The sequence below is a fragment of the Mus musculus genome, chromosome 16 (assembly GCF_000001635.26).
Source record: "Mus musculus strain C57BL/6J chromosome 16, GRCm38.p6 C57BL/6J".
Lineage (NCBI taxonomy): Eukaryota > Metazoa > Chordata > Mammalia > Rodentia > Muridae > Mus > Mus musculus.
The window spans coordinates 65,179,954-65,197,593 of NC_000082.6; the positions used below are offsets into that span (position 1 = coordinate 65,179,954).

Genomic DNA, 17,640 nt, shown 5'->3' on the forward strand with positions numbered 1-17,640 from the left:
CGGCGAGCCTGTCTAACTGCACCAAGGTAAAATTAGCATTGGTTCCGTATTTACGGACCGACTCGGCAAGCTCTTTAATTTGTAAGTATTCTACCGGAGCGTGGACACGCCCACCCTCGGCTCCTTCAAAGACCGGAAATGCCTGTTGTATTTTCCTTTGTTCCTCTCTGGGAATGAATGAGTCTGCGCACTGCCTCTCTGCGCAGGGCTGACGCACTACGCAGGGCGGGGACTCCGCATAGGGCGGACCTTGAAGCCGACTGCCCTGAGGCCAATCAGCAAACTGGCCTTCGCCAGCCGCTTTTGGCTTCCTTAACTGATTAGCTAGCACTTTACCTGGCTGGTACCCTTTTTTCTCATAATGAGCTGCTTCTTCCTCCCAGTCTGTTTCTTCAGAGGAGAATTCTTCATCTGCTTCAGAGCTACTAAGAGCTGGCTCCCCGAGCCCATCCAGCGATGAGCACAGGCTCCTTTTCCTAGAGACCTCCGCTAATTGATCTTTCTTCTTTTCCCTTTTTCCTCTTTTTCTTCTAATCTCTCTCCAGGTATTCCTACCTAACCTTAACTTTTCCTCGGGTTCAAGACCCTTGGAAAGGCCTGTATACTTATTTTGTGTACCATATTTCCTCTTTGTTCCTACTCTCTCTCCCCGCTTTACTTCTGATAGCTTGTCCTGAATTTCATCTAGAATCCGCCCTGCCTTAACCACTTGATAACATGTGAAAAGGAACAAAAGGGCTTCTAACACTAGAAAAAATTCAAGGCCAAACATTTTCCACTTTACTTCTGATAGACTGTCTTGAATTTCCTTAGAAAGTTCAAGGCCAGGCTTACCTCGTAAAGCTATACTCACTGGTACTCTCGTTCCCCAGCTGAAAAGTTCTGAATTCATACAGTTGAATCCTTCTTAACAGTCTGCTTTACGGGAACCTTTATTACCGCGACCCGCAGTTCTGGTTCTGGAATGAGGGATCTTCCTTGCGCCAGTCCCGAGTTTTTTCTCGTCCCGGAATTCGGCACCAATTGTTATTAGACGCGTTCTCACGACCGGCCAGGAAAGACGCAACAAACCAGAATCTTCTGCGGCAAAGCTTTATTGCTTACATCTTCAGGAGCCAGAGTGCAAGAAGCAAGAGAGAGAGAAAACGAAACCCCGTCCCTCTTAAGGAGAATTCTCCTTCGCCTAGGACGTGTCACTCCCTGATTGGCTGCAGCCCATCGGCCGAGTTGACGTCACGGGGAAGGCAGAGCACATGGAGTGAAGAACCACCCTCGGCACATGCGCAGATTATTTGTTTACCACTTAGAACACAGCTGTCAGCGCCATCTTGTAACGGCGAATGTGGGCGCGGCTCCCATTAATATCACAAACATTAAGAGAAAGACACATTGCCTGTGGAAATGTGTGAATTGAAGTATGGTTTCTTTTATGAGCACCAACAGAAAACCCTCTGAGAATGCTGACAAGAAAATTTTAGGAAAAACTCTGAAATTAGGAATTTTACGTAAGGAGGAGAACAAAACCCAAAAGGCAGGAACAAAATAAAATAAGTAAATGAAATAAATATGAATAAAAACTGAACAAGCATCATGATAGTGAACATCGAAATGGCAAGGGAAACAGCAATTTAGAGGAGTACCAGATAACGTCAAGCTGACAACCAATAGTTTGGAGATGTGAGTCTAAGCCTCATCTTGTAGCTGAAGGAGAAATCAGCAATTTTAAGGATATGTAAGAAGGTCAGTTTACACACAGACAGACAAAATATTAAGTTATATAAATGAACAGCTATATAGAGTCACACACGTACACCTTCCCTAGGTGGACTGAGACACTTTCTAAGGATGGAAATGAATGAGGAGCATGATGGGAAAATAATTAAATGCAAACAAAAGGCCTGAGATTGTGTTCTTCACGGTCCATTTCAGCTGGGGCAAAGAGGCCTCTATCTCGTGCTAATAGAATAAGTGTACGAAAGAACATAAATGAAATTAAACTGCAATTAGTTTCTCTCCTAGCTTTAGCATAATTAACCCCACATGTGATTCAATGTGTATAAATAACAAACCATCAATCAATTTGCCTTTTTCTACTGTTACTTAAGGTCCATGTAGCTCCTCACAGGAGTTGCTGGTCAAGGTTTGGAGCTCAGAATACTGGAAATGTATTTAAACTATCTCTCAGGAAGTTTAAGACTATGTGTATTTGTTTATAATAGTGACCAAATATTTTCCTTAAGCAAACTGAATATCATAGTGTTTATAATTTTTAAAAAATTTAAATTCATTTATACACATTGCATTAAGAAAAACCAGGGTTAGCATTTAGAATTTCAGATGAAAGCAAACTGGTATTCTCAGTTCATAAAATTAAATAACAGTAAAAAAGTAGACCCTTTACATTTTTAACTTTATTATTTTTGGATTTATTTATTTAAGTGTGTGTGTGTGTGTGTGTGTGTGTGTGTGTGTGTGTGAGGGTTTTGCCTGCATGCCTGCATGTTTGCATGTGAACCACTTGCATGCCTGGTAGAGATACCAGGAGATCAGAAGAGGGTGTTGGATAGTCTGAAACTGAAGCTATGACTGTTGTGAATATGTTAGAGATGCGATTTGAACCCAGGTCCTCAGCAACATGAGCCCTGAGCCATGGAGTTATCATCTCAGATTCTTTATTTTCTAACCTAAATGTATATTTACAATTCCGAAGTAATCCAGTAAATTCAAGTTACATTTGTGGTTTTCTTTTTCTTGAGAAGAGACTAGGAGATTTGTTTTGTTTTGTTTTGGGACAGCATCTCTCTCCATAGTTCTGGCTATCCCTGTAACTCACTATGTAATGTAGACCAGGCTGGTCTCAAACAAACCACAATTTTCTTGCCCCTGTCTCTAGAGAACTGGAATTAAAGGTGTGCACCACGATGTCTTGCCTAAGGGGTTTTTTATGGTACTGCAATGATTAGCTTTATCAAGAATATTGTTTTCGGTGAGCCAAGGTATGTGCTGACAACTGCCTAGTAGTTTTCTAAATATGCCTTATAAAATGTTTTTGATGACTAAGGATGTTGAACATTTCTTTAGGTGCTTCTCGGCCATTCAAGTTTCCTCAGATGAGAATTCTCTGTTTAGCTCTGTTCCCCATTTTTAAAATAGGGTTATTTGTTTCTCAGGAGTCTAACTTCTTGAGTTCTTTGTATATATTGGCTATTAGCTTTCTATCAGATGTAGGGTTGGTAAAGAATTTTCCTAATCTGTTGGTTGCTGTTTGTCCTATTGACAGTGTCCTTTGCCTTATAGTAGCTTTGCAATTGTATGAGGTCTCATTTGTCTATTTTTGATCTCAGAGCATAAGCCATTGGTATTCTGTTCAGTAATCTTTCCCCTGTGCCCATGTGTTTCAGGATTTCCTCCACTTTCTCTTCTATTAGATTCAGTGTCTCTGGTTTGATGTGGAGGTCTTTGATCCACTTGAACTTGAGCTTTGTACAAGGAGATAAGAATGGATCAATTTGCATTCTTCTATATGTTGACCTCCAGTTGAACCAGCTCCATTTGTTGAAAATGCTTTTTTCCACTGTATGATTTAAGCTCCTTTGTCAAAGATCAAGTGATCATAGGTGTGTGGGTTCATTTCTGGGTCTTCAGTTCTATTCCGTTGATCTACCTGCCTGTCACTACCAGGCAGTTATCAACACTATGCCGGCCGTTTTTTTTTTTTTTTTTTTTTTTATCACTATTGCTCTGTAGCTTGAGGTCAGGCATGGTAATTCCCCCAGAAGTTCTTTTATTGTTGAGAATAGTTTTCACTATTTTTTTTTGTTGTTGTTATTTCAAATGAATTTGAGAATTGCTTTCACACCAGTCAGAATGGCTAAGATAAAAAACTCATGGACAGCAGATGCTGGTGAGGATGTGGAGAAAGAGGAACATTCCTCCATAGGTGGAGAGATTGAAAGCTGGTACAACCACTATGGAAATCAGTCTGGTGGTTCCTCAGAAAATTGGACATAGTATTACCTGAGGACATAGCTATGTCATTCCTGGGTATATTCCAGAAGATGCTTCAACATGTAATAAGGACACATGCTTTACTATGTTCATAGGAGCCTTTTTTTCAATAATAGCCAGAAGCTGGAAACAACCCATAGTCCTTCAACAGAGGATGGAGGAGTTGGAGAAGGGACTGAAGGAGCTGAGGGAGTTTGCAGTCCCATGGGGGTGAATGGGGAGCAACAGTGTCAACTGGCCCCTGGGGAGCTCCCAGGTACTGAACCACCAACCCAAGAGTACTCATGGAGAGATGCATGACTCTGGCTGCATATGTGGCAGAGAGTGGCCTTGTTGGAAATAAGTGGGAGGAGCTGCCCTTGGGCCCTAGGGTGTTCGATGCCCCAGTGTATGGGAATGCCAGGGCAGAAAGATGGGAGTGGATTGATGGTTGTGGGGAGCATCCTTAGAGGTAGTCTGAGGGGGAATGGGATAGGGCATTGCAGAGGGGAGACTTTTCTGGTTTCTTCTCTGAAAATCCCTTCTCTCCTCCCTCTGCTCCCCAACCCACTGACTCCTCCCTCCTGGCCCTGGCAGTCCCCTTACTGGGGCATATAACCTTCACAGGACCAAGGACCTCAAGGAGGACACTGTCAATGTTGAAATTAAGTAAGAATGTCAAGAACATTACAGCAAAGCATTTGGATGAGCATGGAGCTCTTCTGTGTCTGAGATCCTTCGTGATGACACAGGTAGGTGAGCATGTTGGACTGACATATCAGTTACAGATTAAACTATTCCAAAGACTAATCCAGTCCTAACTTAAAGCTGCACAGAAATCAGGCTCAAATGCAGTGAGTGGCTCTGTGAGTGACGAGCAACGTGCAGCATTGATTTTACTTTATTTAATAATCAAACACCAGATGTCACCAGTAACCAGCAGGCATGGCCTCACCCGCTCAAACTCCAATATTTATCTGAGGGAAACAGTTAAAACAGAAACTTAATAGTAATTAGTATACACGAAACAACATGAGTAGATGTGGAAAAATACGAAAATAGGCCTATGACTATGAAAATATATTAGTTACACAAATTGAATGACATGTGGAAAGAGTGAACAAGACTATGTCAAAAGTATTTAACATTACAGTATGAATCAGTAGAAACAGAAAAGAACTCATAAAAAATATAAGATGGAGAATAACTGAAGAAGATCTCTGATGTTGACATCTGACCTCCACATGTACACCCATAGCTCGCACACGCATGCACTTGAACATGCACATAAAAAAGAACATACACCTATGTTTTTGCCAATTATATTTCTGTGTCTATCCAAGAGAAATAGATATTAGTATCTTTAAGAAAAAGTTGTGGAGGTGGAGAGATGATTCAGGAATTAAGAGCAGTGCTTTTCCAGAGGTCCTGAGTTCAACTGTAGCAACCACATGGTAGCTTACAACCATCTGCAATGGGATCTGATGCCCTCTTCTGGTGTGTCTGAAGACAGCTATAGTGTACTTATATACATTTAAAAATGAATGAATAAATAAATAAATAAATAAATAAATAAATAAATAGTTCTCTAAAAAAAGAAAGACAAAAGTTTTTAATGAATGTTTCTAGAAGTTTCATACACATACCTAAAACTAATTACCCAAAATACCCTTTATCAAAGGAAAATTAACATTTTTCTGACTATATAGAACAGAATAGCATCGTCAACAATATAGAATTAACTGATACATCAACATAAATGATCTTCATCATCAAAACATTAAAAAAAACTAAAAACAAAAGAATAAATACTGAGTAATTCCATGTATTTGAGATCCCAGAATAAATGACAATACTGTAGCTAAAAACCGTCTTAAGAGTAATTGTTTCTTGTAGGGGAAAACCTGTGGCTGAGGCCAAAGTCTGACATTACCCGAAAGTTCCAAGCAGTGCTTGTTTGGGGAGCTTGAAATCCCTACACCCTCTACTTGTGGAATATCACATAGCCTTGGTGAGATTACAGGTTTGCCTTCCTTTCTCCAGGTCAGAAACCTGTTCAGCTAACACCTGAAGAGTCCTGGACTGTCTCTCTGTATATCTCATTACCTTAGTCTTCAGCCAATGACCTTTATCCATGCTGGCCATTCCTAGCCCCTACCCTAAAACTATATAACCCCTGATTCACTCTGAATAAAGTTTATCTGTCTTTCCAAAGCTGATCTGGGAATGTTGTCACTTCCGTTTGTATTCATGGGCTGTCTGAAACACTGCTCCTTGACTCTGTACCCTTCATCCTTGTGGGCCAAAGACTCCGGGGAGAAGGGTGGATCATTGCTCTTTTTATGGTTTGATCATTTATGAATAACGTCAAGGGGAACTTCTAGGGAGAAAGAAATGTAACAGACAGTTTAATGCATATTTAAAAAGTCCTGCTGCCACCATCCCCCACCATAATCATCATTGTCACGTTAAGGGATGGACAGTGAAATGAAGGAAAGTCAAATATAGATCATTTTAGCTATTAGTGGAAGGATGAACTGAAATTTGTGTTTTTTATTTATCACAGGCATGTTTAAAGTGTTTGTGATAAAATATAAAATGACAAGCTAAACAGTTTAATATTCTTAAAAGAGGGCAAAGGAGACTTGGAATCAACCTCAACTATGGAAGAAAATCCTCCACAGACATAATAGAGAAACAGCAGTGACAAACATTGGCCTGAGCAATCACTTGTGTGTCTTTTATCTTACTTCTCTTTATGAGAATAACTCATAGAACCAGTAATTTATCCCAACTGCACATGGTGTTTCTTAGTGGAGGTGTTTACTGTAAAATAATTTTTATTTCCTAACTGTTGAGCAAAACCTGATACCATCCATTATTAAAAATATGAAGGAAGCTTAGAAGTTGAATTTTTCCCAAACACATATTTCTTGTTTTACAGAAAACAGCTATTTGTACTAAACACAAGATCATATTTCTCTTGTAATACACTACAAATCAGAAGAGTAAAGCAAACATATCTATAATATTATTTTAAAAGAAAACAAATTTTATACATTTTTTGTGTGCCAATGTCAAATTATGAAATCCAGGGGGTCAAAGTTATAAAATGTTCTTGACACAGTAAAGCAACTAATCAATGCTTCTTGAAGGAATTATTTGGATCATCATTCTAGTTTAATATAGCTGGCATTAACTGTCATATTGTGAAGCTGAACTGAGCACATTTTATGACATCAGTTATCAGTAGTTACTTCAGTGTGAAAGCAATAAAATAAAATTAAATGCATCTTGTGGCTTTTTTATTTTTGAAAAATATCATATCCACACAGCAATGTCAGGAACGTGGTGTGTAAAAAGGATGATGAGAAACATGGCTTGTTGCTCTGGGCAGTTTTTCTTACTGAGGACACACATGTATTGAACGAGGATGGTAAATATCTACCTTTATAGTAGAATTTAATGAAAATACTAGGATATTACTTTCAAGTTTTTCTTATTATAGAAAAAAATTATAAAAATCTATGGGATAGCATTAGACTTATGTCAACATAAAAACACTAATATAAATCCTTAAGTTATTTAGAAAATGTGAACAAAAAGAAAATTTTCCTAAACCATCTGTAAGAGGAAGATTACTGGTATAAGTGCAAGATAATGTCACAAAATGAAAGGAAGCCACAGGGGTTTAGGATGGGCTACCCCAAATTATTAATTAGCCTTATTTCTAATAATTAAATTTGTAATGGGAAGTCCATTTTGTTTCAATGAGAGGAAACCATATTTTTGGGAGTCTCAAACATTGTCAATAGTGGGTCAGGGATGGGCTTATACGGACACCCCCACCACCACCTAAGACTGAAACAATGACTATTGATAGACATTGCCTTTGTTTTTGTATGTAAAGGTGAATCCACATTTTTAATATAATATTTTACTTATTATTTGAGAATTTTACACATGTATATGATGTTCATTATTTCTGTCTTCTTCATATCTGGGAAATGGATACCACCTATCTGCCTGTAATTCTACTCAGTTGAGAATTCTCAGTTAAATTTCTGAACTGGAAGAGATCAGACTGAGTGAGATTCTTTGTTATCTGTGGATCAGAGCTTCTAATGTGCAGATTTGTGTCTTTGCTTTGAAGTAGCTGTAGACGTGAGAATGAGGCCATTGGGAGATGGGCCAGAGCAGAATGCAGGAGACATGAAGAAGGGAAAGGGAATGGTTAATGGGGTTAATGGGGTCATTACATAAAGAAGGGATGATAGAGCATGGCTTCAGAGAAGAGATAAACAGAAGTAACAATGTTTGGAAAAAAATTTGAAAACTTATTATTTTATAAGCATCCAAAAATATTCATGTAATAAATCCATGTAAATGCATTTCTACTGAAATAATTTCCCTTGATTTTATGCCAGGACACATATCACTTTTATTCCAGTAATCACAGTCTTCACACATGTCAGTCATATTCTGCGCCTTTAGTGCTGTCTTAGGATGACATTATTCTAAGAAGTTCCTAGATAACTTCCTAAAGTGCCTTTATTAAGTCAGCATCCCTGTTGAAACATTAGGAGCAAGAGCTCAACATTTTATTAAAACATTTTAAATAAATGAAGTGCAAACATTACAAGGGCATTCTATATGATAAAATCATTATTCTCATTGAAAATATGGTAAATCTTCAATTTAGCTTAGTGGCTATAACTTATAAGTTCACGTTCCTTTTAAATAATATCTATATCTATATCTATATCTATATCTATATCTATATCTATATCTATATCTATATCTATATCTATATCTATATCTATATCTATGGAAGTATATATATGTGGAAATATATAGAACATGCTTAGCATATATTATGTATGCACATTTATATTAAAGTTTTAATTATTATTATTATCATTATTGCCACAATTATTTTGTGTATGTGTGTCCATGTGTGTATGTGTCTTCTGGTGCCTGTGGAGGCCAGAATAAGGTATGGGATTCCCTATATCTGGAGTTACAGGTACTTGTGAGCATCCTGATGTGGGAGCTGGGAACTGGGTTCTTGTCTTCTGAAAGAGGACCAAGTGCTCTTAACCACTAAACCATCTCTCTAGGCCCATATTAAAGTATTTTAAAAGAAGAATGTGAATTACTTGGCACCATAAGTTGCTGTTTATTTCTCTTCGTGAATACTCTGCTAAACCACACAGACACACACACACACAAAAAACACAAACAAATTAAAACATGGAAACAAATAGGCATTGGGAAATTGGAGTGATGGGTAAATAGGTTTTAGAAGAATGGACATTTTGCAATCCTGGTAAGGGAAAGATTTGGAAAATTAGTTCGTTGCCTTTTCTCTAGCCAAGGGTCTTCTGCAGTTTAATACCATCCCTGACTTCTGAAATGGTGCCTGATGTTGGCATTATCAAAACCTGAGTGCCACCATTGCACTGACTGCAGCCCCATTTTGCTTAAAGATCCAGAGTCAAGAGATGCTGAGAACTATTTATCTGGTGAGCAGGAGTCAGCAAACTCGTGTTCAAGACTATGAAGTCTTCTGGCCTAGCGTGGAGACCAGTGCTTAAGACAAGAAGGTTCTCATAAGCTCTTTAATATATTTTTGGTGAATTTTGAGATTTGACATTCTTCAACTATGACCCAAAGAACTTGTCCCTTTTAACCATTCCCGAGAGTTATCCTCTTTAAAATATCTTGACATTCAATTAGAGATACCTAGGAAAGAGCTGGCTGAGCATGTGGGTCAGTAACTCAGGAAAATTAGAAGTTGTCTATGTACTGAGGTTACTGGGCAAAATAAATTCGCAAGCCAGTCAACTGTATGAAATTCTCATTACCACACTCAGTGACCACAGTTTCCCATAGAGTAGAAGTGTATGTTGAGTGAGTACCAGACTTTAATGTGAAGGCTGTGTTTTGTTGCAGCTGACATTTTTTCTCTGTCATTATACACATAACAGTTTTGGAGAAGTAGGTATAGAGTGTGAAAAGGGAATTGGTATAAAAAACAATTTATTTCAAGATATTTTTGTAGGGCTTGTCTCAAAAAGCAGTGTAAAAGTTGGACTTGAAAAATGAGTGAAAGTTAATCAGCGGACCAAAACCAGTAGATGTGACTGAAATCCCGTGAAGTTTAGTTATTCAAGGAACAGGAAACAGATGTGATGTCAGGGTGATGGGTAGACACCACATGGATTATTTTGTGATGTGTGATTGGATTTTATAAATATTTTAGAGCAATAAGTCTTTGAGGAAATAAAGTCACCAGGATGAAGTTCAAAAAGGCATCACCCCGGGTTTTGCAGTGAAGTGAGAATGAGATTGGAGAACTCCCCGAAATTGCAATCAGAATAGTATAAAAGTGGACAGGATAATGAGGTTTGGTTGAAGATGGTGACAGGGAAGAATAGAGACAAGGAAATAGAGAAATTACCTAAGAAGTAGAACTAATTAGACATTATCACTGGATAAGTTGTTCAAGTTTGCTAACTCAAACCAATGTGTGGGGTGGGGGTCACTGAGAATCGTTAGGAAGAGATTGGTTAGCACAGGTGTGTGTGTGTGTGTGTGTGTGTGTGTGTGTGTGTGTGTGTGTGTGTGTGATTTGAATGACTTCCTGCATACCAAAGTGGAGCTGTCAGCTGCTAAGTACATGCACAGTCAAGTCCTGATCAAAGAAATAAATGTTCTCATCAGCGAACATGATGTGAATGAAGGAGGTATTCTGTACAGTGTCTAGCTAATTGTTAACATTGTGTTACACTAATGGCCTGCTTCACTGTAAGAGTTGCAGAAGTATCAGAGTACCTTCACAGTTCACCCTATCCTACATACCTAGACATGGTTAACACACACACACAAACAGTCACATACATACATATACATGCACGCACACATATGCCCCCACACACACAAAGATTATATTCACTTTGATGTGCAAGAATCTTTGACCATGTTTACCTATGTGCACCGCACGTGTACAGTCCTCATGGAGATCAAACAGTTTAGTAAGATCCACGGGAACTGACATTCCACACAGTTGTGAGCCATTATGTCAAAGTGCTCTCAGCTAAGGAACCATTTCTCCAGTCCCCGATGCACATCCATTTAGTGTCCTGTTAACGGTATACATAAACAAATCTCATATTACAGTGATTCATAGACCCTTTTTTCCAGACACATTTAATAGTCTAACATAATCATTTGTTTTTATTTGGCTCCCACATGCTCATGACAAGTGACATTTCATGTTTGTATATTTAAAAAGAACACCAAAATCATCAAAATAAACCTATCAGAATTAAAATTGCTTAATTTTAACTTTCTACAAAATCAATGTGATTTCATATTTTATTGACTTGAAAAATTCATTAAAATGATGCCTTACTTGGATAAATAAGATAGAAACACAATATAATATACACAGAATGCAATAAGAAAAGAGATTTATCACTCAAAATGAAATAATTTATTAAATACCTTTTTTCCTTAACGCGATTAAGTATCTCGGAAAGTTTCTTTTTGGTATTTTTCTATGTCAAAAAGACAATCATCTTGTGTCTGAAAGAGAGGGGAAAATTACATTGTTGTAAGACTCAATGCTGTTATTATCTATTTAAAATTTCCAGCCAAACCATCTGAAAGATATTAAAAATAAATTACCAGCATGCAATTACCATAGGTAGATCTTGTGCTGTCACCAAGCGATATTGGATGAATGGCAGATGAGATGCACAGTTGATGAGGCATTATTCTAGGTCCAGAAGACACTTGCAGACACGTCAGAAGCTGTCTAATTAACACAGCAGACATACTCCCTATGAAGAGCTTTGTCTCACATCTATCACCCAAGGATTTTATCTGGTTTATCGTGAGCTTACTAAGTAATTAAATTATCTCGGTGTTGAGCAACCGCATCTCTAGTGAAGGCAATGGAGTACTCAGAGTGCTTCTGGATGCGAAGGCAGCTACAGGGCTGTGTGCAGCAGGAGTACATACTGTCATATTCAGGCTATATTGTGTCTGTAGATTTAATTAGCAGCCCTTACACGCCACCCAAGGAGAGATCAGACCCAGGAACATTCATCATTAAGGGTCCAAAATGATTGTGAGAGAGGTAGTCTTAGAAAATTAGTGTGAAACCTCACAATGTGAGATATTTGTGAGCTGGAACAAGGGAACCTGGAAAGGGAAGAAGACTGGAAATGTGTAAACAAATGGTAGGTGCTGTAATCTGATAGCAGTCTGCTTAAACAGGAAGAGTGGCAGTCTTCCAAAGGGAAAAGGGCATAGGAAGTTATCAATGTAGCAACAGGAGATTTCCATAACAAGTGACACAGGGTTTTTGTTTTTTGTTTTGTTTTTTTTTTTTACTTATTTATTTTATTTTTTAAGCTAAATGTATATGCGTGTCTGTGTGCATATTTATGCTCATGAAGAGCAGAAAGGAATCTTGACTTATGCATCATCTCTCCAGGCCCAGCCAAAAAAAAATTGAAATTAAACAGACCCCCAAAAAACATTTATAATGAGGTAAATGAGAAAAAAGTGTGTAAGTGTATAAATTTCTTGGTTTCATTTTTCTCACAGATGCCAATTTGAGGTTGGGCTTTCTGTTTACCGTTTCATTTTTTACCTCTATCCCTCTCCTCTTCTTCCTCTCTTTCCCTATCTCTCCCTCTCCCCCCTCCCCCTGCCACATCTCCCCCTTTCCCTCTCTCCCCTTTCTACCTCTCTCTCCCTCCCCCTTCTCTCCATCTCTTTCTCTCTCCTTTTCCTCTCTCTCCCTCTTTCCCACCTCTCCCTCTTTTCTCCTTTATTCCTTTCTTCTTTACTTTATTGTAAATGTTTTTAGGTAAATTTGCACACTGCCACTCAGGCTGGCTTGAGTTCTGGAGTTAAATGACTCTCCAGTAGTCTCCCAAAGTAGCTGGGACCTCAGGCTACCACAGCAGCAGGTTCCTGTTCTCTCTCCTAAGAGGCCACTCCAATAATCATTCCACTTACTTGAATCCTAAAAACCTTCAAGCAGAAAAACACTTGTCTACAAGGGAACCAGAATTTGGTAGTTCATTGGAAGTTTGGGCTCTAGGTTGTTTTTGTTTTTTTTTAACAATTTTTTTATTAGATATTTTCTTCACTTACATTTCAAATGTTATCCCGAAAGACCCCTATTACCCTCCTGCTGCCATGCTCCCCTACCCACCCACTCCCTCTTCTTGGCCCTGGCGTTCCCCTGTACTGGGGCGTATAAAGTTTGCAAGACCACTTTGACAAGGTGTATCTCAGAATCACCGGAGGACACCGATCTGATTTTGAATTCCACATGCAAACCACCAGGTGTGAAGCAGATCAGTGCCAAATGCCGACGCTGAGAACATCACTCAAACTGCTACCAGCAGATGTTACTGTCAACAGGTGTGAGTTTTCAGAAACCTTGGGACCAATATGGAAGTGAGCAGCACAGGGCACGTTCAAGTGCAATCAGCGCAGGCTGGATGAGAGGAAACAAAGATTTAAAATTGGCATCTAAGTGTCAAGTGCCCAGGGTAGAGGAAGCTTGGTAATATAAATAAAGCAAAGAATAATTTAAAAACACTGTCTCACTACATTAGTCTGCTAATTAGACCTAGTAACTGCCCCTAAATTAATTTCTCTATACCCATAGACTACTGCATCTCTCAGTCTTCACCAGAGAAGTTTCTTTGCACAGTGGCTTGTAATTAACATAGAAACTCAAACATATCACAGTTGCTAAGAATGTCTGTAGAGTGCTAAGTCACAAATATGAGATCTCACATTCCCTGTTCCCAAGGGTCAGAGAACATGACAGGAGAGACTGGTGGAAGGATTGTAAGAACCAGAGATCAGCAATGACTAGAACAAATAATGTCTTCTATACATGGAACATAATATTTTAGCATAATTAAATTCACACCAAAATATTCAAATATATATACACATACCACAAAATATGAAAATCTGGTGGGAATAATTCATTCCAATGAATATACCTGGTAAATACTTTGTTCTGTGTTAATATGATCTTAAAGTCACCTCAGAATCATCCTCAGAATATTATTAAGGGTGTCAGACTGCCTCATCTTCAGTGTTGAATCATAACTGCTTAGGCTATGAACATCCATTTTCCATTTAATAAATTGCTCTATAATTGTCCAGCTTTTCCCAGTATTTATCCTCCCTCTACAAAGTTTCGAGTTGGCCTTCTGTTTGAACTCTACCACAACTATTACTTAGCCATAACGTTAGAATTTTTCCTGCTCATTTAATTGAATCTCTCCTTAGACATGATGTAATGTGCCTTCTGACTGTGAGCATTGTGCCAAGTCCTAAACACATGAAGAAAGAAAAGTCCCAGCTCTTAAAGTAAGATAAGGCACTGGGTACGTAGAATGTAGGATATTTGTATATTACTTAGGAAATTAATGTAATTTACACAAACACATACTGTTCTCTCCACATTGCATCTTGTGAGATTCTATGAAATGATTTTATGCACCTATGAGTTAGAGATTCAGATACATTCAGACCCAGATGATGACAGAGAGACGTTATTGTTATTCAGATGAAAACTTTAGCTGGACAAATCATGCATTTTTACAGGCTTTGAACAATTTCCAGTTCAACTCCAAAGGTCACAGGAAGAAGAAGGCTTTTTGTTGTTCGTGTGTATGGCCACCAATATAGTTCACTTTATTTTGATGACAAAGCACTGGGTTCCAACTACTGAACTGCTAAATTTGCCTCTGCCATTTTCATTTCCTCTGCAATCTGGAAATTATGGGTAACAATCAGAGCAGAGTTGCAGTGGCCTTGAAAGGACCCAGATGTGCTCTTTGGTTTAAAAAAATGGAAATTAAGTTTCTCTCTTATTGAAGAGCACACTGTAGTGATTTTTTTATTTTACATACGTTACTTTGAAGGAGTAATAAAAGTGTAGTAAAATTTACACAAAAACAAAACACTCTCTTTTTCTCCATGATTAATTATATTTATTGGAAGCTCTCCAGGAGTATACACATGTGCATACATGTATCTGCACATACCCATGTATACACACACACACACACACACACACACACACACACACACACAAAACTATGGAGGGTCAACTAAACTACACTATAGATCTGTACCTATTTGTGCTGTGGCTTGAATGAAAAGTATTCAAGGTAACATATTTCTTTCAGTCATAAACTTGAGAAAAGTTGTAATCTTCAATACCTTTTCTATTTTTTTTATTTTCAGGTTCATTCTTTATTCTTTTTTGTTAACCAGTAAGCCATTCCGCACATACCATGGGGAGGTAGTATCCCAGGCTGGCCTCAAACTCATGGGAATTCATCTGCTTTTACCTTTAAGTGCTAGGATTATAAGCATGAGTGTTCATTCTCAAACTGGAGTTATCAACTTTGTAAGTATCAGGAATTTATACATTATAGGTTAAATGAAGATGATTTTATAAATGCATAGGTTGGACCTTCTTATGAAAATTTAGTTTTTATAAACCGATAATAGTTTTAAAACTCAGCAGTTATGTAAATATGTTCACAGTCCTATGGACACACATATATACATACATACATATGTAGTTTATAAAATAAATATATAATTTGCTATTTTTCAACAGGAAATTGAAGTTTATTTAATGTACACATGTCACACCTAAAACTGGGAAAATGAAAAGGCTATTTCCATAAAACAGATTAAAAAAAAGTGCATACTATCTGTATTTTTATATAGCAACACCCTCAGGACTCAAACCGGGATTCCAGCATTTTCATTACATAGTTAATTTACCAAGAATTGTACTGAAGGGCAGTGCTTGAAGTGGGCCTTATGCCTCATGCATGTGGCTTGGCTTCTGTGGAGGAAGACACACTCTCTTCAGCACACGACCCAGTTTCTGAGTCTTCCACTTCATAATACTCAACAGGTTCCTCTGCAGAATCAAATTCCTGGCTATGCAGTGACTCAGCATTATCCCGTGGGTCATTACTTACCCTCTCCATCACCTCTGCTTTGTACTGTGTATATTCCGATACTTCTGCCAAGTCTTCACTCGCCCATTTCACACAGGCATTTCACTGTCCCTTTGTTTAATGTCTTTATAATGTTTCTCATTCTCCTTAAGTGTTTCATAGAGAGCTTTCCTCCATTTTTCTACCACTTCTTTCCAATACCAAGAAGAGGATTTTTCTTTAATCATAAGATCAAATGCTTCCTAGATGACGTCTCCTACATCTTTATTTTCTTTTGCTTCTGGACCACAGCTCAGAGTCTTAGGTGTTAGCTGGTTATCCTAAAGCTTCGTTTTGGACAAGCCCTTTGGCAACTTTTTTCTCTGCCAGCAAGAGACCCAGCTGCAGAGAGCTGAATCATCTTCAGCATTCTCCTTGGAACAGGACTATTCTTCACCTTCTCTTGGGCTTCTTCCTGTTTCTGCTTCATACAGGGATTCGGTTTTTTCAGAGACAACGGTGCTGGGTTCCCAGGGAGTGTAAGAATGGTACAATCTCCTGGCACCACCACCAGCAACCTGGGCCCATAGACTGACCTGCCCACTGGGTCTCTGACAGCTCTAATTTGTCGATTTTTTTTAAACCCTTAATAATTTTCTTAAATTACATATATATTAATTTTGTAAAAATATACAAATTTATTTTACAAATAAATTTACAAATATATTAAATATTTATTGTTTAATTATACAGAGTTCATAGAGAAAATTCACTTGTGACATTGAGCATGATCTATTTTTAGATTATGTGACTATATCTTCATTATTTTATTTAATTATATGACCACATAAATAAAAAGAACAGTTGTATTTCCTTTAAATGAAAAAAAAATAAGTTTTTTTTTAATTTTAATTTTTTTTTTTTTTTTAGGATCCTACACAATTTAGATTCCTTTGGCTTCCAACTTAAACTCAAAGCTAGGATGTGAACTGTTTTCCTATGAATGCTTTCAGCGGGAGGACTCAGTATACCTTGAAGTGTTTTCTGTGTGCAGACTCTTAGGACTCACTTAGCAGTTGTTCCCGATTGTCTTTAACAGGAAGCAGGAATGCTGCCAGGGCTTTGAGAAAGGTGGAGAAAAACACTTTATATAGAAATATTCTTCAATAAGACAGTAATATGCACCAAGAAATTCTGTGGAAAGTTTTAACACCAAAATCAAATTCTCTCCTTTTAAAATCCATTTTTGGGGGAGACAGGGAATAAAGTTTATTTTAATCTTCAGCATTCAGCTTTAAAATTCCCCTTAAATCATGTGTGCGTGTGTGTGTGTGTGTGTTTGTGTGTGTGTGCTTGTGGTCTTTTTTAAATGGAATCCACAAGCATGCATTGAGGAAGCAGAACTGTGTATGAGGCAAGTTCTGTAGAAGAATTTCCCCATGTTGAATTATTTTTGGCAGTGGTAACTTGTTTGAACTGTAGGCTTGATACATACTTTATATTGAGATTTTTTTTTAAGAGCTGGCTTGCTTCCACTGGCTTGCTCAGCTTACTTTCTTATAGAACCCAAGACTACCAGCCTTTTGACAGATATGGGATTTATGAGGCAACAACAGACATGCAAAGTTAGTTCATAGAATTT

General features: G+C 38.0%; 1 long non-coding RNA gene and 1 pseudogene across 1 annotated transcript; both read right to left on the bottom strand.

Moving 5' to 3' along the window:
• Positions 1-11,087: 11,087 nt before the first annotated feature.
• On the bottom strand, positions 11,088-11,772 carry Gm34033. Its single transcript, XR_384923.1, has 3 exons — positions 11,694-11,772; positions 11,497-11,577; positions 11,088-11,132 (listed from the first exon to the last, which is right to left on the bottom strand). It is a non-coding gene; the product is annotated as a predicted gene, 34033 (long non-coding RNA).
• On the bottom strand, positions 15,891-16,497 carry Gm9584 (predicted gene 9584; annotated as a pseudogene).